Source organism: Passer domesticus, chromosome 5 (assembly GCF_036417665.1).
Source record: "Passer domesticus isolate bPasDom1 chromosome 5, bPasDom1.hap1, whole genome shotgun sequence".
Lineage (NCBI taxonomy): Eukaryota > Metazoa > Chordata > Aves > Passeriformes > Passeridae > Passer > Passer domesticus.
In genome coordinates, this window is record NC_087478.1 from 42,167,968 (window position 1) to 42,190,449 (window position 22,482).

Here is a 22,482-nt window from a genome sequence, read left to right on the forward strand (position 1 = left end):
GGCTGCATTTGGCCTTAAGTGTAGTCATCCAGTACATGTTGGGCTCAGCACCTCGTGAGGTTTGAGGAAGCACAGGGAGCTGTATGAACAGACTGTGATGCTGCATGAGAACCAGCCACAGTTACAGCGAGGGCAGGACCAAGTGAGGGAAGGGAGACCTCTCTTCTGCTCTCCCTCAGGTGCTCAGTCTTTGCCAGCACAGAGTCATTGGCTCTTCCAGAAAATGCCAACACTGGTTATTGTGTCTGCTTTCCAGCTTAGCTAGGGTGGAGATTCTCTAAGAGTTACTAAAAGTTACTTTAACTTAAATTATGGAGTACAGGCTAATCCTTGCTGATGTGTTGTCCTCCCATAATCCTTCTCCACCAAAAAATAAACAACCAAAGTCCAAAAGTCCAACCCAAAAATATTTATTCAAGATGATTATACGCCTTATACTCCATTCGTTTCACTGCTACCATGTGGCTGGTTTTGCTGCTGGATTTCCATGGCCCTTAAGGGAATCTTTTTGTGCACATTTTATGCACAGAAAAAATGTTCTGGTTACTTGCTCACTTCCCAAGTTGATGGCAAGTATCATCTGAAGTTCCAAAAATTATCACAGCCTTCAACACTCAACATTTTCTGTCTTCTCTCTTTCTGCTTTACATCCAAGAGCTATCTTTTTATTAATACATTGCTTACTGTTCCCCAGGTAATAATATCTTAGTCCCTTTCAAAAATTAAAAATTAATCATAAAATATGCTAAAACTTTTCTTGACCTTAGAAACAATCTGTCCTTTTCTTTTTCCATTAAAATACTGTTCAAGAGATAATTTAACTTTGTTTCCTGATGAGTATTTATTTTTTTCATTGTTGCTTTTATATTTTCTGTGTTTCTGTTTGGTTGAGCTGTTTGCTGTAGGTGGTTTTCAGACCATTTTTTTCAGAGTGGGTAAACAAAGTAATCAAAGTTGTGAGTGACAATCTTATCATGAAAAGGTTTTTCTCTGAAGAAGGTTTATGTGTCCTTAGGGGACTTAGTCTAACAATGAGATCCAAGCTTAACCAAACTTTAGTTGAAAATTCAGGTAACTATTGTGGGAATTTATTCAGTAACTGGATCCCCTCAGCCAAGTGTGTTGGCTACCAGCTCTCCTGTTCTTCACTTTTTGAACCCCAGCTGTAGTAATCTCAGGTATCCCAGCATTCACCCACCAGCAAAGTTCAAGTTCATGATTCAACGTTTTTGAGGCCTCATTTTCCCTGCATCTTGAGTGCCACAGATCCTGGAGAAGTGTCCTGGGCAGGGCAAAGGCTTGGCAGAGCAGCAGCGTGCCTACCCACCCCTGGAGCAGGAACAGGGGCAGCCCTCCCAAAACACCACACAGGAACAGATGCTGAACCTCTTCCCTGCAGCCAAGGATAGAGGCTGTCTGGGCTCTGAGGTGATGGCCTGTGTAAAGCACAGACCCTTGCAGCACATTTTCATTTTCTGACTTTGGTGTTTGTTTTGGTTTTTTAGTTGTTGGTTTGTTTTCTTTTTAACTACAACATAATTTATGTGGAACACTTTGGGACTTGATAGCACTCAGCCTGCAGGCTCATGCCTGAGAATGCACCTAAGCATAACTTATTGCACAATAATTCAAGCCCTGTCTGGTCTTATTGCTTAAAAAAAATTACTTTGTGATATGAACCAAAATGTCTTGAAATGAAATTGTGCTTTTCCAAGAGTTCAACTAAAAGACAAATAACCCCAACCACTCAACCAAAAAAAAAAAAAAAAAGATTTTACGAGTGAAGTAAATATAACTCTCTTTCATCTCAAGACTTTCTTTTTCCTTTTTTTAGAAGCCAGCAACTTAGTTGCTTTTGTTCTGCAACTAATGTGAGAAGCCTTTTAATACATACTCTGGTTTCATCATTCAGAAGCAAAGCAAAACCAGAAAGCTGCATGTGTTCCTGGATTTTACCTTTAATGAAAAATACCTTTTCTACAGTATTTTGTAGCACCAGCAGAAAAAGGAATAGTACAGTGTTCTGAAGAAAATACCTAGGAGACACGAACTCCTCTGCCATCCTCTTTTAAAAAGTTCACAAAGTTAAAGTGGTGCAGGAGTTCCTCAGCACTGTCTTGGTGACAAACCAGGGGGTCTCTGCTCCTCTTAAATTAAAATGTGTACAAATACACACCAGCACATAAGGAAACGCCAAGATTGTGCTCACAAGGAGTGTGAGGAAGACTGAAGGAGCAGAGCCATGCAATATCAGTTAGACTGACAAGATGGTTTGAGAATTAAAGACAGCAAAGCACTTGTGACAGGCAGCTTATTTGTTCTTTTATGTCTGCATGAATGTGGAAAATCTGGCCTTTTACTGGAGAAGTCAGCCTCTCACAGGGTCCAAGTATACAGCCTTCTTCAGGTCAAGAAATTGTATTGGCTGCACAAAGACATAGATCAAGCAAACAGTTTCTCATATGTATAACTTGCAACTAAAGTTACAGAAATCCATTCCTATATCACTTCAATGGAAAAGATGCATTTAATTCCTAGGCTAAAGCTCCAAACCCATGTTCATAATTTTGGGTGTTTTTATTTCCTGACTGGAATGATCCTCTCTCTCACCAGATAAACAGTGATTACAGTGTTCATACCAATTCATGTCAAGACAGGAAGATTGTTTAAAACAATCTATGTCATGTTTAATACACTAAGCCTATGAGTGGTGCCATGGAGTTTATTTTGCAAATGCACAAAATCTGCTTACAATAAAAAGTCTGAGTCTGAAAGCAGATATTTATTAAGGTAGCCCTAAGGAACCACAACATAGTAACTACTGAGAAACACAACACAAAAAATAAATAGATATCTAGAAGTGCTACTGAGTGAAACAATAAAAAAAAAAAAGCAAGGGTGTCCTTTTGTCAACCTCCTCTATGAGCTGGAATGAAAAAAGTGCATTAGAGTCAGAATCAAAGATGGGGAAACTGCTGGTTCTGCTCACAACATGCCTTTGAACCAGCCTAAGCATGTCTGAGTCTAGCTGGGAGACGTGCATATACTAGCTTAAGGATTTCACAACTGTGAAAACGAAGGAGACTTTAGTTTGTGTATTTTGTTTATTTAAAAATAGCACCATACATAGCTTGTGGAAAAGGGTTTTGAACAAATCTTCATGTAGTTTTCAAAAGCAAGACAGAGAAACACTGACTGGTTCATCTTTCCAGTCAAGAGACTAGGAAAGCAAACAACTTTATTTTAGATGCTACTATTAAAATGGGATCTTTTCAATGTAAGTGCTACAAGACCTTCCCGTGGGGTTGCAATAATTCCCTAGTGGACAATAACTACATCCACTAGGATGTTCTGGTCACCATTTTTGGGAGGTGTCATGACAAAAAGATTAGTATCCACCCTCAGGACTGGAGATGGAGGAGCAATGGGGCAGTCAGTGTAACTATGCAATACAAAATAGAAATAATACACTAATACAAAACAGAAATAAAGGCACAGTTTCCACAATGGAGAACAGTCCAATGTGAGTAGCTTGGAAAAAATCAAAAACCTTGAACAGAATGAAGAAAAGAATTAGGTCACTGAGTCTGAGCCAGGAAAAAATACACACAAGAGGAAATTAGAACAGCAGAAGTATTTCATATTAGCTCATCCAAAGATTTAACGTGCATGGGCAGCATTATGTTCTGTCTTCTGGAAAGCTATTATGGGCAGGAAAGATTGTTAGGAATTTTTATGCCATCTCCACAATGTAACCAGTCCTACCCAACAAATTACATATGTGGCAGTATACATATGATATGAGATAGCCTTTAAGCCTGAAAGCTGAATGCTGAATTCACCTAATGAGAAACAGCACAAAGCCTGCTTGTTAACCCTTTTAATACTGTACATTACACACAACCATCGAGATTGAAAATAAATAGCCAACATGTAATTCTCCTCATTGCACGTACGGAAATTTAATTACATTAACATTTTAACAAAATAAAATCACTGCCTCTGATGATAGAAACAAGTTGCTGTTGTTTCCAAGGAAGTTTGGGGGTTTTTTTGCAGAAGGTGGATGCATGATAAGTAACAGGTTGTAGAAGTCTTTCCCTGGTGCATGAAGGATAACAAATGTTTGGAAACAATCTGCACAGAATTACGAAAGGAAAATTGTGTTTGTTCAGCCTGATTGCCACCTGTGATGAAAGACTTGATAAGGGGAGAACAGTAAATTTACCTTGATTTCCATAAGGCTTTGGACATATTCCTTCACAGTGTCCTCAGAGCTGAGGAGATGTGAGGAGATGGGTGGACACGAGGTTGGTGGGAAGACCTGCCAGACTGTGGTGCTTGAAGGGTTGTACTCAATGGTGCAAAGTACAGCTGGGGGCCAATGATGAGTGTGTTCTGTGATTCAGTTCTGGGGCTGTATATCTAACAGCCACCTGAGTGGTGTGAAGAAAGGCAAGCTTAGCTTCCATCACACCAAACTGGAGGAAGATGCTGACACACTGGGAGGCAGAGTCATCATTCAAAAGGAACCAAATTCTGGAGAAATGAACCAGGCAGAAGGTCATGATGCTGAGTAAAGGCAAGCACAAAGTCTACCTGAGATAGAATAACCATGTTTATTTCCTTTTACTTATCACTCATGAGCTCGTATCTGGAGTATTCTGTATGGTTTGGGTCCTTTCATACAAGGCAAACCAGAGAGAGTTTCTCAGGAGGGCCAAAGAGAGAATAATGGCTCAATGGCTCTAAAGTGTAAAGGAGAGAAACTAAAGGGACTGGAATTATTGAGCTGGAGAAAAAGTCATAAAGAGAACTGTCCTCCACTGCCTAAAAGGGATAGTGGGGCAGTTCTCAGAGGTGTACAATATAAGGACAAAATGCAGTGAATGATCACACACTTCAGAGAGGGACGTTTCAATAAGGGTAGTGGAGCACTGGATGAGGGGTCCTGAGAATAGTAGGTTCTCCTTTCTTTGAGATCCAAAGTACTCACCTGTACAAGGCCCTGAGCATGCTGACCTAACTTAGGAAGTTGGCCCTGCCCTGAGTGGAGAGATGGACTAGGGGATTACTTATTGACCTAAACTTTTCTGTGGTTCTATGACACAAAATACTATGTGCCTAAAAAGCCTAAAGCCTGTATCAGACACAGACTCAGCTTCGCCATCCTGGTGTATGGTTTACAGCCCAGTAGAAAAACTCTTCTCACACCTAGTATCTGGCCATTATGGGAATGCCCCTGCTTTTGGAAAAAGCAACACCTATGAAATAGTTGTAGCACTTCAAAGGCACTTTGAATTCACAAATCTTATCTTGCAGGAAATATTCTAACCCCTGAGCAACTCACCTCAGTTCAAAGGAGAGCTGCTCTGCAATTCATTTTTTGAAGCCTCTGTTGAAATAAGCCAACATACAAGAAAAAGTGTAAGAATTTTGCAGGCAAGAGAAAAGCAAGTGGGGACTGACTCTATAGTCAATTGATTAAGGCACTGAAATAAGTGAAAAAAGAATTGGTGGCAACTAGAAAAGGGTAAGATGAGAAAGTCTCTGCTCCCCTGCATTTTTACGTTTTATTTGTGGGAATCATCAATTAAATTATCCAGGGAGAACAGAAAAACACCTACGTCTTCTCTTCCAGCTGAGATAATTTTTGCATCTGCTTGCCAGTCAATAATAAGGGAAAGAAATAGAAATAAAGTGAGAATTTACACTGAAGAGGCAGAAGAATTGAATTCTGTCCTTTTTGCAGCCATAGACTATTGATGAGATACAAGGTCTGTCCCTCAAACCAACATTTCACAGGCAGTGAGCCTTAACAGGAGTCCTTTGCCTGACACCCTGAGATTAATACAGAGAGTATTAATTTCCAAGTCCATTTCCAAGTGTAACTGGAGCCAGTTACAGTGAGCTGTGTTGTGAATATAGGCTACAGCTATTTAGTGCTCCCAGGACCACTCACTGACCAACTGCATGGAGTGCATCTGTCCATTCTCAGCTTCCAAAAGAGCATGGATTTCTCCACGGTTTCTGCTGGGACTGGTTCCTGGCCTAGCTTGACTGCTGTGCTCAGGAATTGCCAGAGGAATTGGTGTGAGCCAAAACCATGTCAGGAACTGTTTTAAGAATTCAGAACAGGGTTGGAGTGATCACCAGAGCATGAGGCTTACAGCTACACATGGAACAATAAGAAAAAAGTAAAATATTGAATAAAGGTTGTGACGCAAATGCTGTCCTCCTCAGTTACTAAACATGCCTTTCCTCTGCTACCCTTCCAAGTTAGGCTTTCAAATCTCCCCTCTTTCCTTTCTTTTCTGAGCTGTTTAGTAGGTGTGTGAGATAAGATCTCTGTGTGTTACTGATCAAAATCAGCAAGACACCCCATTAATCCTCCTGCCTGTCTTTATCTGGTGCAGCATTTTAAACTTCTATTCCAAAGTCTTTGTGTAAGGACTCACTTATCTCATATTTTATAGCATGAAAACCAGTCAAGACCCAGCCCAGGCTAGAACTGCTTTATAATGAAGATTGTCAAAAGTGATAACATTTTTGAACAACTGTGTGTTTTTAGGACAGATGTCTTGCTTTAAATTACCCCATTCTTTAATTTATGCTTGGTTTTGTTTCTCAGTCCATGGAGTCTTCCTTATACATTTTTAATGCTGATTTAGATCATCAAGTGGAAAAAAAATATTGCAGTTCCCTAGTTCAGGGGATCTAGGACTAGATAGTGATTGAAGTATCTCTGAGATGTCTCTAATTTGTACCATTTTAGTAACAATTCCTATGAAGCAATAGGAGACGTCCAGAAACACCAGCTGCTCAGCATCAGACTAACAGACCTCAAGCCTTTATGCTGCTTCCTGGTTTTCCCAGACTCTATTCTTCTTGGAGCTGGCACAGGCCCTGGCACAATGGACTACTTCATGCTTGTGTCACGGCTCCTTTGTGCTAACCTGCAGTGAGAAAACTGATAGGGCACACATATGTTGAATAAAGGGCTATCATTTATTTCTCTGTAAAATCCATATTTGACTGTAACCGTAGACCTGTCAAAACTCAGACACTGAGCATCCCTGCTTCAGCTCCAGACTTTCACATACCAGCTAGGAGGCCTGAGAGACTCAGCACACATTCCCAGTGCCCCATGCACCAGAATGGAAGCCCATTCTTCCCTTAGTCAGAAATGCCCCATTCTGAAAGAAGAATCATGCATGTGAATGGCGTAATGGAAAACCATTTTGTCATTAAAAAGTGCCAAATTTTTGACAAAAGGAATTTTCAAAAAATGGTTTGGGAAAAAATCTCAATCATCCAGACTGTTAGCTGCTGCGAAATCAACAGAGGTGTGAGCCAAGTACCTGGGGAGGCATCCATTCAGGGATCAGGAACGTGTCAGCCTCGGAAGTTGGGCATATCAGGGAGCTTTTAGATGTCAAAGCCAGGCAGCTCAGGAGACCTAGCTGGCAGAAAGCATTGGTTTCTTTATTGTCAACTTTTTTTCAGTAAAAAATACCTTACAGCATGTTTTTGACACAATCTAATTCTCATAAACCCACCAGAGACACGACTAAGTCACCCTAACCATGCCAGATGTGAACATCAGTTGGAAGATGGTGGGAGAGAGGAAGGCTGGGGGACATGTTGTGTCCAAGGAAAGCAAAACATTGCCAATAGGTCTTAAGTGCTTTTGGCTATTTACAGTATTGCAGAGAAATCACTTCTCAGTAGCAGATTTTTTTTCCCCAGGGACTAAAAGGAACACAATAGAACAAAATGGGATGACCTAGCTGGTTCTATTTGGCAGCACAGGCTAAATACAACTGCACTGATATGGGAGGTAGCAGTTTAGGGCATTCACAGCTCAGGACAGAGGTGAATGAAGGGGTGCATAACAGCTGAGCATTTGTAATTCTGTTCCAGTTAATGATCTTGTGAGTTTTTATGTCCATCTTTCTTTCACAGCAGTTCACTTGCTCTCCATGTTGACTCAGAGCTGCTACAAGGCCAAAGCACTCTTTAACCCTATGAACAGTGTGTGCCTGAAAAGTCTGACTGCAGGAGGATATTTTTTTCTCAGACTGGACAGAAACCAAACCACTTTTGTTGGACTCTAAGAGCCCAAATTTTGTTACTATAAACTGGCAAGAAGGCAGATTGTTCATGGCATTGCTTCAGTGGGATAGGAGACAGGCTTGCCATGTAAGACCACAACATGAGCAAGTCCTTTAAGGCTTGAGCTCACATTCCTTCCTTCTGTTTTGCTCTTCATCCACTTTCTCCTTTCTCCCTGGCCCCCAATTCTCTCACTACATCATCTTGTACCCCAAGAATAGGTCTTCATCTCAGACTGTCTCAGTTTTTTCTATGGTAGCAGACTTTATGAATTCACATTATCCCCCATTTTAAGCCAAGGGAAAGCCTGAAGCTCAAAAATCAATAGGGAAGTGCAAGAAAAGTAGCACAATCCAGACCTAGCCACAGGCAGCTCCTTTTATCTTCCTGAGATGAAATGTTATTTCTGTAGAGAGTACCTTTTCATTTGGAATCCATCTTTTCAATGATGAAATAACACTTCTAAAAGCACTGCATCAGAGAGGATGGTTCTTTGGGGATACAGTGATAATAAGCAGCAAGTGACAGAGGATAATCTCAGCAAGCATTTAGTAAGGTAGGAAGCACAATACCTATTCAGCCTTTGATTGGGAAGAAAACTTCAAACTGGGATTAAGCTGAATCTCTAGCATCCATGACACCTTTAAAAAAGGCAACCAGCTGCTGGGCCATAAAAGAGCTACCACTGGAAATTCAGAGACTCCAAAAGGCTCTGCACATGTTTCCTCCAGAAATACTAATCTTGGACAAAATATTAATATGCAGTTAATTGTAGTTATTTTCCTCAGAGTTAGCAGCTTTCCATTTCCACGTCCAAAGCAAGAAGATATCTGTTCTTTGAATCAATGAGCTCTCTCTCTTGGCCTTTCATATTTCTGAAAAATCCCTCAACAATAGTGAGATCCACAGACTTAAATTCTTTGAATTCAAGTGGCTTCACCCCAAAGTATGTATAATTCCCCAGTTGTCCTTAACATGATGAGTCATAAATAGAACGAAAAATTTTGGAAAACCAAAATTCCACCTTTCCCCCTTTCCTAAATAAACAAGAGGAGCACAGCTAAAAATAAAGGGAATTTTAAAATGTTTTACTCTAATGAGCAATTGTGCCATCAGCTGCCATCAAGCATTATGCTTCATTTTCAGAGTTGCAGCATACCTGCATGACTTATATTTCCTTTTAATTTCCTTACAATTCCTGGAAAATAACATGTCTCACTATGTTCTGCAAAACAGAAGCATTTCTGTAAGATGACCCAAAGTCTCTAATCATCATAATACTTTCCTTTTTTTTTTTCTTCACTAAAAGGAACAGACAGGCACAGAATATATTTAGCTTTTAAAAGAACAGTTGGCATTCAACATTTAAAGTGCTTCTATTATTTCAGCTACGATGATTAATAGAAAACAACAGTTGTCTGGCATATTGCATTTGAAACAGCACTATGGAACACATCCTCAATTACTCTGAAACAAACTGTATTAAACACATTTCAGCCAGGGAAAAAGCTGGTAAAATTTAAGACAGGTAGTCCTGTAAAGTTCAGATAATACTGGCATCATGGGGGCACGTTGTGGGGCTGTGCTGTACATTATTATGTAAGAGAGGCCTTCAGCTTCCAATGCACAGCAAATGGGGTACATTTAAATGAGAAAGTGAAGAGAATTAACTGCAGAAAATTAATGCCAGGTGAGCCCATTCTAAACACAACAAGCCCAAATGCCTTGTCTGAAAAACAATAAAGCTGGGAGTACATATTCGTTCATAGTGCTAAATGACATGGTTGCAGGTGTGATGTCTGCTCTCAGCCATCACACACTCTCACATACTACATGCACTCACACACACACACACAGAGGAAGCCATGCAATTCAAATGCATGCGTACAAGCATGCCACTCACTTTCCCTCACCACTCATGTTAAATAGGTCAAAATAACGAAAGCACAAACACGAGAAAGCACATGAAGAGCTGTGCGTGCCAGATATCGAACAAGCACAGGAGTGTGGAGATAAAGCACCAGTCTGCACTGCCACAAAACCAAGTGAAAAGGCAAAGAAATTACACTTAGTATTTCACAATTTATCATTTGACATTCCAGGCCCATAAAGCCATTTGTGTGTGTGTGTGTGTGGTTAGAGACATTTTTAGATACTCCAGATCATATTATCCCCATAGATACAATATTTAATTTATCTTTTACTCATCTATATTTCAATATATAGCAATACTCCTTTAACAAGTAAAGCAATGTATGCCACTGCTAGTGTTAGTAAAATAAATGTGAAAAATCTAGTAGCCTGTACATGGAAAAAAATTCTAACTGAAAAAGTTTCTGTTGTTGTATTGCAAGTAAGATGAAAAATAATGCACTATCAGAAATATAAGAGCTGTAACCAGAATCACTGGGTGTAGAGAGTGATTGACAAGATAAGGTTAAGAAAAGCTGTGTATTGCATTGATTTATAAGGACTGGAATTTCAGTTTAGAAAATGGAAATTCTTAATTGCAGCAATTTGTGACAATTTTATGACCTCAGATATGTTATGACCTCAGTAGTGTTATAACATTAGAACTGAGGGAGAAATAATCACCATATTCAGAAATAGTTGAATTTTCTTAGCTTTTCATGCTTGCATATCAGTTGTGAGTACATCTTCCTAGCTACTCAGCACCCAAATATACTGGAAGTATACTACAGGAACACAAAGGGCAGATGCTGTCACTTAACACAGTATTGAATGTGGGGAAATAGGCTCCAAGTCTGAAGATGATTGCAAGGATTTTTGTGGATAGAATACATGTACATGCATGCCTCTTGATGTTAAAGTTCAGAATCTGCCATTAATGAGGCAGATTGTGTGTTAAATGCACACTTTGATCAAACTGTGAAGACAATTTCGGGGTTTTTAACACACTTTATTAAAAGACATGTGAAAGTACAAATAAGCGAATGCTCTAGAATTTAAAAATAGCAATTTAATTTCAGGGGCTTTGCCATTTTGGCATAGGACAGAAGGAGAGGGTGAGATAGCATTTAATGACAGAATTATTACACAGATCTACAGTTAAGATACATAAATAATTCATCTCCACACCAGAAATGTCTTTCTGAAAATCTACTGCATCTCTTCCCTCTGTGACGAACATGTCACACGCCATTATTTCAATGTTAATTGCAGTGGAGACCAGAGAGAGGAGCTCAGAGTGCAAGGCAAAACTGCTTGCCCTATTCAAAATCGTTAGTGCTTGACGTGGTAAAGGTTTAATACCATGAAGAACAGTGAATGGCTTTCAGTCTTTAATGTTGAAAAACTAGTCTATTGTTTACTTTTGGAATTAAAGCTAACCCATTCCTGTTAATCCTAGATATGCGTCAATCCATTGCTATATATAAAGGAAGATGCTATGTCACTTAGGCCAACAGGAGGAAAAGACCAAAGAGCATTTAATCCATTTGGCCCTCAAAAGAAGTTCTTCACTGATTAGGAAAATTAGTGAGCCTGCATAAGAAGCATTTCTGGGTTTTGTTCTGTTTTGTTTTCTCTGAGACAAAGAACAGATTTGAAATTATTTATTACACTAGAGATTTGTTTGGGATTTCTGAAAGCAAAGTGGTGAGTGCTGGAGAGAGAGGCCTCTTTTCATCTAGGTACAGAGGAGACCTGGAGAGCAGCACTTCATGCTTCAGGTCAGCTGTGTAAGCACAACAAACCAGATCTGCAGGCTGGCTGAAATGAAAAACAGCAGTCTTTGGTTTGCCACAACCCAGGGCTGTAGATTTACATACAACACAGCATCCACAGTGAATGAGTGGTGATCAGATGGTGCAACTGCCTCTCTGAAGAAAACACATTACTCTAATGCCTGAGAACTAAGCAAGGAAAAAAAATCTATCTGCTGTAGTCCAGTTAAAAAATTGAGAGGACATGAAATTTGTATAGCCTTGTTGGAAAGACACAATAGAGATTTGAGATGTATAAAGCTAAATGAGCTCACCACTTGAAGATCAGAACTGCTGTTTAGCAAAACAATTCATTTTTAATCAACCCTTGGATATTTCTGTGCCAGTGTCCCCGCCCCAGCTTCACCAAAGGAGTCCTAGAGCCTCTACCTGCCGTTGTCCCTCTGCTCCTGATTTATGCTCTGGAACACTCAGGTCAATACACATACACAGATATTTTCCTTTTTCAAATGCTACTGAATAAAATCTAGTTCTTTCTGGTCACCCTAACAGACTACTAAATACCATTCCCCACCCCACAAAAACTTTCCTTGTTTGTTTTCTGTGTGACACCCTAATCAGCTTCATCACATGATCCAAGCCTTTGTTTATGACCTCCTGCTGCTGGGGAGGCTGGTTAGGATGCTGCTCTGTATCCAGGTTGCCATTTCTTTGTACACATGGGCTGCCACGTGAGCTGCTGATCATCCCCCCTTTGAATTTCTGTCCCCTCTTAACATGCAATGCAGAGAAGGCAAATGATACTCAGGGCTGAAAGGGGGGGCTGCAGCTTGCAGCAGCTGCACACAATAGAGATCCTTACAGAAAATAGAAATGATAGAAAAACACCAACATCTCTTCATTGCTACAGTACAACAATAGAGAGCAATTCAATTTGGGGTCCATTAACAGAATGTGAATAGCACTGTTACAGCACTGTGATGCACATGGCTCCTGCCTTAGCTATGTTAGGAAAACATTGCCATGCTTATGAAGCCCCTGCAAGGTGTTAGCTAATTTTATCAATGCAAAGGAAGAACTAACTGATATCAAGAGATATATTTCAGGGTTATTGTCCCCCGAAAAATATATTGGAGGAAGAAGGTTATTTTTCAGTGTATTCATCATGCATTGTGAATCTAAAGACAAAACTAACCAACCAAACTGGGTCCAGAACACAAAATCTTGATTTCAGAAGATCTGAAACTTTAAGTTTTGAAAATCTGGGAAATTCTGAATTCTGGGCAAGTTTCTTTTCAGTTCTTAGATGTGGGATTTTTACAGTAGCAGTAAAAAATTACCAGTTCTGTTATTTATGTCTACAGTTCACTCTGAACTAGGATAGGTGCTTTTAGACTAGGCTTGCTTCCTTCAGTTTCGCATTCTGGGGATTTTCCTGAATTACCAGCAGTATGTGTATTTATAGGTGACTCCCACAAAGTCACTGCTTACTTTTAAATTACTTGCTCTGCTCAAGACTGCAATTGGAACCTCACACTCCTTCCATTCCTCTCTTACAAGTCATTAAGAAGGTCTTTCACTCAGCCCCATACACTAGCTCCTGTGTTATGAGTCTCATGTTCTTTTACCTCTTGCATACTTGACTTCAAATTCAAAAGGCCCATTTAATACACAGTTTGTATTCCATAACCTTACAGGAAATTTATTTTCAACTTTTATTTTCCATCTGGAGAGTATTTTCAATAGGATTGTTTGCAATTTTGTTTTCAGTTTGCACATAACAAGACATCATGACACGTCTGCCCTTCATAGTTCTCAGTAAATGTTTTCATGGAAATAAACATGATATTCTATACGAAAAAGTCCTAGGAAAATGAGACAACAAAGGACAGCTGTGGCCTTGATGAAAAACTTCTTGTGAGGGGATTCCTCTTGCAGCCTTAGGTCTCCCTTAACAGTCTTTGGACTACTGCCCACAACTGGACTCCTAAGCTTTGTCTCTCTGCTGCCTCAACTCTAATCCTGGGGGTGGATTGGGTATTACTGAAGGATCTCAGCTCTGGCCAAGTGACCAAGGGGTTAGTGGAAAATTCTTTTCATTGCCAAATCTTATCTCTGCAGACCATTTACAGCCCCACTACAACTGGATGCCTTGGCTTTGCATCCCTGTTAACCTTGATGATAAATCTACCCCAAGGAGTGATCAGACTTCTCAGGGAAGTATACCTTTGGTGCACAATCTCTCTCTTGGAAACCCCATCTCAGTATTTCTTAACCGGATTAATAGGCTTTGTTATTCCCCTAACTCCAAAAATTTGAGTATGGCTGCAAAGTTAGTATGGCTGCCTAGGGAATTTTTTTTTTTTTGCTTGTTTTGGCTGGAGGTAAGTTTGTCTGCTGTTAGTTTTGTGATATAGTTCATGTGGTGTTGCAAGAAGCTGCTACAGTTAAGTCTGAGCATCACAAATAATTTTCCCTTTTTCATTTTGTTGATGGGATGAGTGATCTTAAGTAAAAGATTCAGTCACTTTCAGGCTTACAGCTAATGCAATTTGTGATACAAAGCCTAAGGGTCCAGTTTGAGCAGGGACCTACAAAAGACATGCTTATGGAAAGTTTGGGCAGAGAAAGGGCCAAGGCTGGAGATCCTTATGTAAAGCTCAGGTCTTGGCTGCAGTTAGCATTAGGGTTAAGTTTAAGGTTAGGGGAAAGACAAAGACTCAGGTTCCATTGTGGTCCCAAAGAGGTTGCCAAGATGAGAACTGAGCAACGGGCAGAATTTCTGGGCCAGTCCTGAGATCTTGTTCTACATCTTATCCAACACCTAGTTTTAGCTTTTGTATTATATGTTTAATGGTATGAAGGTTTAAAATATTAAAAAGTGACAAAAACACTCAGTGGATCTTAACAAAAATACATGAAACAAAGCATGAATCTTCAGGAGAAATATAAACCATGTAACAACTTCCCTATGGTTATAAAACAAAGGTTAGGTGTAGAACATTCTGCTGGATTGAACTGGCTTGCATGGAGTGAAACAAGAGATGAAGCTGAGGAGCAGATTTGGTGTTGTAGCTTGATAGAAGGGAGGAAAGAGAGAGAAAGACAGAGAAGGGCAGCGTAGAAGAGCAGAACTGTTGCTTTAGGATGCACGAAATAATTTCAGCCACATTGTCTCTGATGGCATGTTAGGGGTGGCTTGTGCCAGTCCAAGAACATCCCCCCACTCCTCTTGACTCTGGCTCCCCCTTCCCATGCCTCTGTCATTTCTGGCCCATTGCAGCCTCCTAACCCAACAAAAAGGGAGTGGTTTTTGACAGGTTAGAGAGTGAGACAGTGCAAGGCCAGGCTAAAACCAGCATGTCCCATGGAGAGGGAGACCCAGGATGCAGGAGGATGACTGCAGGCCATGCTGCTCAGCACAGCAGCATGTGACATCAGGGGTCCCAGTCCAGCAGACTCTCACCATTTCTCTCTCTCCAGCCTGTCAGCTGGAGAGATCAGTGAATACTGGGTCTTTTTTGAGCTCTCTAGCAGACCTGAACTCTTCTTGGGCTGCACAGTGACTTCACAGGCCTCCATCCCAGAGACTCAGCCAGAAGTAGTTGAAGCTATGGATGGAAAGAAGATGGCTGGAAAATGTGATTTCTACCTCTTGGCAAGGTCATGTTTGAGGAACATGACCTGTCTGTCATCTCTATTTTCCTGGAGGAAAACAAGGTTTGCTTTTTCCCTTGAGGAAAATCCCCCTCTCATTTTTGCAGGGAGGACAGTTCCTGTGGATAAATTGCTGCTGCAGGGGCCATGCTGTCTCTGCCCTCAGTGGGGCCACCGTGGTGCACAGCTGTCCCTGGCCATACCCCTGCTGTTCTGCACCTGCTGCCCGGCCCTGGCCTCCTTGCTGCAGGGACAAGATTGTGTAGGGGGAAATGGGGAGAGGAGGGATATGAGGAGAAGTATGAAAGCATGCCTGCCCAAGTTTCAATCTGGTACAGAAGATTAACATGGGGGTAGAAATTTTTCTTGGATCCAGCCACAGACCTAGGCAAAAAGTGATAGGAATTTTATGGTGAGACTCCCACACTGATAGACAGGGTGCCTCTTGAACTGTTCTCTGCCTCTCTTCACAGCTTCAGCACCTGATGACATCAGCCTTGACCCCTTTCATTTGAAATTGTTTACAAGGAGAAACTATATTTGGACAGTATTTATACTTCTTGTAAACTACCTCAGCAACTGGCAATAGTGACCATAGGATGTGACCAATGAACTCACAAATAAATACTCCCTTGGGCAAATGTTACAAACTCTGGGTTATGGCACTTTAGAGGCAACCTTATCGAATACAAAAAATGTTAAAGGTGACTTAAAAAGCTTGAAGTTCTGGAACATCTGAGCTTGTAGTTATTTGTCACATAAACTATGAATAGGGACAAATGAAGTGAATGTCCTTCTGTTTCCTTTTCTTTTATATATAGCTTTTTCCACTGGAAGAATACACTTCAGGCTCTTAATCTTTTCCAATATCACAGAGTGTCACTTTTATTTAGTAAAGTGATACATATTTCAGCAACCAGACTTTGTGGACATATTTACATTTTATTTTTCTGTTTAGCTAGGTGGGTTTTTTAATCCCAAGGGTTTCTTGATGGATGAAAATATTTTTATCTGGAGACTAGTATTGATTGTTTGGATAAAAACCAACTAGCTCTCATGGAATGCATTTTTAGACTTATCTCTTTTTTTGTTTGTTAACAGCTCTTATGCATTGTACTGATTATGCTGTGCACTGAATCCTGTAGACAAAGACCACACTGCAACTGTATGCAGTTGAAGAACTGTATCATACCACAAATGTGCAAGGAAGGGATTGATTACAGCTTCAGAGGAAATTATTGTTTTGACGTTTCCTAGGTTCTCATTTCTTCTCTTTGCAATCTTGAATAAATTCCCTGTTAACAGAGCTGGCTTAATACAATTTCTTAAATTTTTCTTTTCTGATCAATTAAAAGGAGGAATAAACTGTATTGTATGCAATAATCTCCTCTTCTCACCAATGCATACTCCCTTCAGAGATACACTCATATTTTTCAATCCTAAAAGCAGAGCCCTTCATCTATAGGACTAAGGGTGTCACTGGGCATCCTGGCCTCAGGGTGAACTCTGCCTTTCCCTTCCTTCTGTGCACATCCTTGAGAGATGACAGGCAGAGCTTCCTTCACATCTTTAACTGTGGCAACCAGCACTTTAGACTGGATCTCTGGGTGAATATATTACAATCTCTGATGAAATCTTCCCCTTTATTCTGCCTGACTGATGTGGCAGGACCAGCTGTGTTTGCCACAAATCAGAAATTTTTCTTTCACCATCCCAGCCAGCAGCAGCCTAGCACATGGAGAAAATATGGGAATTGGAGCCACTCCTCTGCCACACCAAAAACTCCCCAGACTCACACATCCTCCCTGGCCTCCACATGCACCACTGACTTGCTGGGACCTACCCTGATCACAAGCCAGATGGGATGGGCACCCTCTCTCAACAGAAATCCCACCAACTAATCAAACCCCTACTTCCACCAGTGACCTGGGAATCTGCTGCACCTCCCCACATCACAGACCCTTTGCCTCTTTCAGACAACACTGCCATAGATGTGACCACAGCCTGCAGATTTAAACAACTCAGTTTCTTACAGAGAAATTCATTAATAATTCTGACTCAGATCACAGTGAGCAGGAACAAAAAAAAAATGTACAAGCTTAGTACTCCTCTTTATTTTGTTATTTCTCACTCCCCTTGGGGCAGCGTAGTTGTGGACACACTGTTGTGTTTTGATCACCTGTACTGTATGAAGCTGCTGCCTCCCAATCCTACCTTTATCTCACTTTAATTCAGACATTCTAAACTGCACTGATAAATGTTTCAGCTTGATCCTTAGCCTTAGCAAATAGCCTATGCAGCTCTGCTTGGCACCTAGAATTAACATTCTCCCAGTCAATTGCTTGACCATTGTTAAACTTTTTGACGTTATACCCAAAGATGCCTTATCTCCATGCCATTGTCTCACTTCCTCCTTGACAGTACTTGCAGTTCCCTTTGGTTCGAGTTAATCTTGGCAGGCACAATTACATCCCAAAAGTGAAATGAGGCATGCCATCCAACCCAGCTTCAGGAAACTGGATTAAGTTCCACATTCAATCAGTAAAGAGAGCGAGATGCCTTTGGAGGCCTGCTGAAGGGTATTTGGTCCATCTTATTGAGTTATTTCTGAAGGACAGCATTCATCAAATCCTATGTGGACTGGTAGGAAAGTGGCAAATACCTCTATTTAGCTGCCTACTTCACGTCTGCAGAGGGACACTGAAAGTGCAGAGAAGGATGTGCTACTTACCCCTTACACCCATGCCAGTGTTTCGTTTTATGCGCATCATGATAAGGCAATTTTTTCCACACCTCTGTGTAAAAAGATTTTCATTTCTTCTTTTCATCTGGGCCACTGTGAAGCCAGATGGGCAGGAGTCCTGCAGCCAGCTGGAAAACACACAGAAGTGATCTTAGTTTAATGCTAGTAGCTATTCATCATACAAAAAAGTGAACTGCCACCGCTTCCTAAGGTGTGGTTTGTTATACTGCTGACCACACCTCGTCTCATTCAGGCCCCTCTGGGATCTTAGGAAGGCTTTGTGTGCCCATCCATATTTACATCAGGATCACAGCAGAGCACATGCAGGAAGATGACTTCCATTCACAGCACATGGGACAGGCTCAGTGAAGCACCAAAGGAAAGAGGCAGACACCTGGCAATGGGCTGCCTACAGTCCAGTGGAGCAGGCAGGCTGGATCACTGTCTAGACCCTGGCTGGGCTGCAGGACACCATGAACACAAAATTCAGACAGACAGGATCACACCAGTGTAATCCATAAAACATTGCAGATATCTTCATTGTCCTATGCATTTGGCAAAAAAGGAGAAGTTATTGTCTCAAACTATAGGAACAGGCTGTTATAGCCAATGCTGAATCTTTTCAGCTGGGTTTCTGAGGGGCAGAAAAATTATTTTCATAAGATGGTCTGTTTCTAGTTATCTTCCTAAGGCTGTCAGCCTTTGGTTTCCAGGCAGCTCTTGCTTCTGCTGTTTTTCCTTTGGTGGTATTTTTTAACCCAGCTATTTAAAATGTTTATATGCATTTCTTTTGCACAGGATACTAACATTTCTCTGAAGAACATAAGTATGAGGCAAGAAACAGTGATTTCTAGCAGCTCATAGCTCTACTAAACTTCTCTGGAAGTGCATGGGAGCAAGAAAAGACACATCTCTAGTCCAAGGCCCTATCCCTTCTGAATTCAAAGCCTTGCATAAACAATAAATGCATTAAAACTCTTTTCTAATGAAAAGGTGAGTAAATGCTTCATAATTTAGAGTATAAGGCAATATGTATATATAAGCATGCTCAGAGGTTATCAACATTTCCTGTGAAGCTTCAGATTTATAAAATTTATCACCTAAGTGAATTCAACAAAAATTTAGCCGGAAAGCAAGGAGTTACTAATTGGTCAGTAGTATTTTAGGAACTAAATAGACTCCAAGAAAAGTTAGAGATCACTACAGTAGTGCAAGCAGACCTAAAAATAAACCATTAGGTCACAAACACAAAATTGCTGAGAGTCAATAGCCTGAGGTAGGCAGCAGGATGCAGAACACCAACCACTGCACATGAAACACACTAATAGCTGCAGAGAAGCTGTCCAATAAAATAGACCAGTGACTCAGGGTCCAGGAGATTTAATCTGACACCATTCCAGGGATATCAGCATATGACTTCAAGCACTGCATTAAGAGATAGAAAGCTTAATGGCTGCTTTCTAGTTTAGTACAATGCCTGGTGATAATATTCCTGAATTTAGAACTCATAAAATATCTGTCGCCTCCAGCAGCAATATCTCAGTACTTTACTGAGATCAAATCCTTTACTGAAGTGTGTCACATAGGTCAGAGACAGATGACAGTACATGAGAAGGGGCACTGCCTCCATAAAAGCATATATAAGAATATATAAGGCCAGAAGAGATACATGGGAACACAGATATTCATGACTCTAAAAGACATTTTCAAGCCTCCTAAATCTCTGGTAATATATTATATCCAATACTTCCAGAAACTACAGTGAAAATCAGACTAGCAAGCATAGATTGATGAGGAAATCTGAATAAAGCTTCCAAGCATATATGATAAAATGGAATGCCACTGATTTGGACCTACTACCTTTGCTCAGTGAAATGGTCAGGCAGTGAAGAGGCCCTCACTGGCCAGCTCCTGGAAACCGGCTCTTTTGAACAGGACATTTTCCTAGTAGAGTAAGAGATCTCATTTCACATCCAGATCTCTTTCACCTTCAGATGATGGTGCTGTGCAGCAACGAACAAGCAATTCAAGTAACACTACTCCTTGGACACCAAATCTTTATGTAAAAAAGGCTGAGACTATTAATCTCTGGAGCCTGAGCTCCAGCTAGAAATTAATTCTGCTTTACTGCCCATCTTTGTATGAAAACTACTTAGGATTTGAATATTTACAACAGTAATGGCCTTTGAAGTTCAGTACTTAAAGCCATTAAGTTATGAAAAATGGTTACCCTGAGAATATGAGAACAATGGACCTTACTTATTAGTTATGTATGTTTTGCCTAATAACTATGGGATAAACCTCACCCAGCTGTGTTTGACTGAGATCAAATGATAATAAATACTGAATTGCTACAGAAGAATCTGAGCTGAAGTTCTCCTTGCATGAATAAACTGAAATCAAGGCACTACACTTTACACTACACTTGTAGAATTTGGAAGCAGAAAGTTGAGAGATCCATGAAGATTAATCTGTTATAATTCAACAATCTTTTATACTTTTAAACAAGGCTCTACAAAACAAGGTCACAAAGGACATTCCTCATTGTTCATTAAATCTGCTATTTCCTTGTATATGGTACGGCAGGGTGGAGTACAGCTATTTTCTGCAAATCAACTGAGAAAGCTATCAGAATACAATACAATTAAAATGTGTATTCTTATCAAATCCTTTCCTAAGAGCTAAATATTTTCATTTTGACTGCATTATGTCAAAAAATTCAATTCCAAGGAAAAAGTTTTACTACTCAGTATTCACTATGGGTTTTATCTCTGAGTAGTCTGCTATTTTGCCATTTTTATACTGTATATTCCATACTGGAGTGCTGGAATATGCTACCAGATTCTTGTTACACTATGAACTACACGTGAAATGATGCCATGCTCTAGGTCAGTAGGCCATTCTAGATTTAGGCTACAGCAGCAGTAGGTGGAATAGGTTTAGACCAAAGGAAAATAGGAGGTTTCTTAGGGTAGCAACCTTCCTACTTTTGCTTCTCCAGCCAGAAGGCTGACTGCTTTGGCAACTCTCACTGGTGACTCCAGCCTGCTGCTCCTGAGGGACAGGGGCAAGCAGAGTCCACTTACACCAGATCATTGGTTTCCTTTTCCTGCCTGGACACATCCCAAACCCAGACTATTGGAAATATGTAGACACATTTGAGCTATTTTCAGGTCTCTTACTTTGCTGTAGCTTCCCCAGACCAGCTCCCTTGACCTGCGCTGGTTTTCCCAGTTCTTGTTCCACTACCTGCCCTCTAAGCCTGAGCTGGTCACCCCAGACACAGGAAGAAAGAGAGAGCAAAATTCATTCCAATCTGCTGAGAAAATTTAGGATAGCCTTGGCTAGACTGACCCCAGGTGATATGGTCTGTAAATACAATCTGGACATTTTCTATCCCAACAGTCACATGAATTCTGTAAACACAGAAAATTCTGAATGTGGTTATTTCAACTTACACCTATTATACATATATAAACTGAATTAATTTAATTCTCATGCTCTTAATTTCAGAGATGCTTCAGCATCTATTTGCCACTTCAACATGCCATGAGTGCTGGCAGCACAAAAGCAGCAGCTGGTGGGTTATGACCTTACTCACTAAGGTCTGTGGGCCAGGGCAGGTGACTTCAGGGAGGCATGGAGGGAGATATGTCTTATTGGAAAGAATGCATGGAAAATAATTATATAGATTCATGAAGCTTCCAAGAAACCAATTTAATCCTCTTCTGTATTATTTTTATTAAAAAATTAGTGGTAGAAAGATTTAAGACATTCTTCAGTCCCTTTGTCTAAATTTTTCCTACAGTTTAATATTTAGTAACTTGTTCTGCTTCATTCTACATCTTCTTGCATCTTAAAGCAATGAAGTTGCTACCACTTCCCTTAGACAAATATTCCATAACTTGCAATTTCACACTTGTCAGGAAATTTTCTCACACCAGCTTGCATGCTTCCTGTATTAATTTTTTCCAGTTCTGCTATCAATATCCTCATCTACTACTTTTAGCAACAGCAGCAATGAAAATTGTTGTTACTACCCTTGTGCTATTCCAGTAGCTGTGGGATGCCCCCAGTACTGGTGCAATCTAACAAAGATCCCTGCCCCAAACAAGTAAAACACATGAATTAACATTATGGCACTCTCATGAGAATTCATTACGCATGAAACATTTCCTCTCTTTTCAGTGACACATAGATGCATACAATGTTTGCATTTTGAAGTGCAGAAGAAGTGGGCCTTTTGGGTTTGACTAGAACCAGTGAGCCTACAACTTTGTG

General features: G+C 40.5%; 1 protein-coding gene and 1 long non-coding RNA gene across 5 annotated transcripts in view; one reads left to right on the plus strand and one right to left on the minus strand.

Moving 5' to 3' along the window:
• Positions 1 to 22,482, plus strand: part of PLEKHG7 (pleckstrin homology and RhoGEF domain containing G7) — a 202,455-nt gene that overhangs the window by 55,606 nt on the left and 124,367 nt on the right. The gene's annotated exons all lie outside the window — the stretch shown is intronic.
• Positions 1 to 22,482, minus strand: part of LOC135300351 (uncharacterized) — a 139,600-nt gene that overhangs the window by 24,020 nt on the left and 93,098 nt on the right. For all 4 annotated transcript variants that reach the window (XR_010362241.1, XR_010362242.1, XR_010362239.1 and 1 more), the window contains exon 2: positions 18,190 to 18,329. This is a non-coding gene — a long non-coding RNA (uncharacterized LOC135300351). The remainder of the gene's footprint in view (positions 1 to 18,189; positions 18,330 to 22,482) is intronic.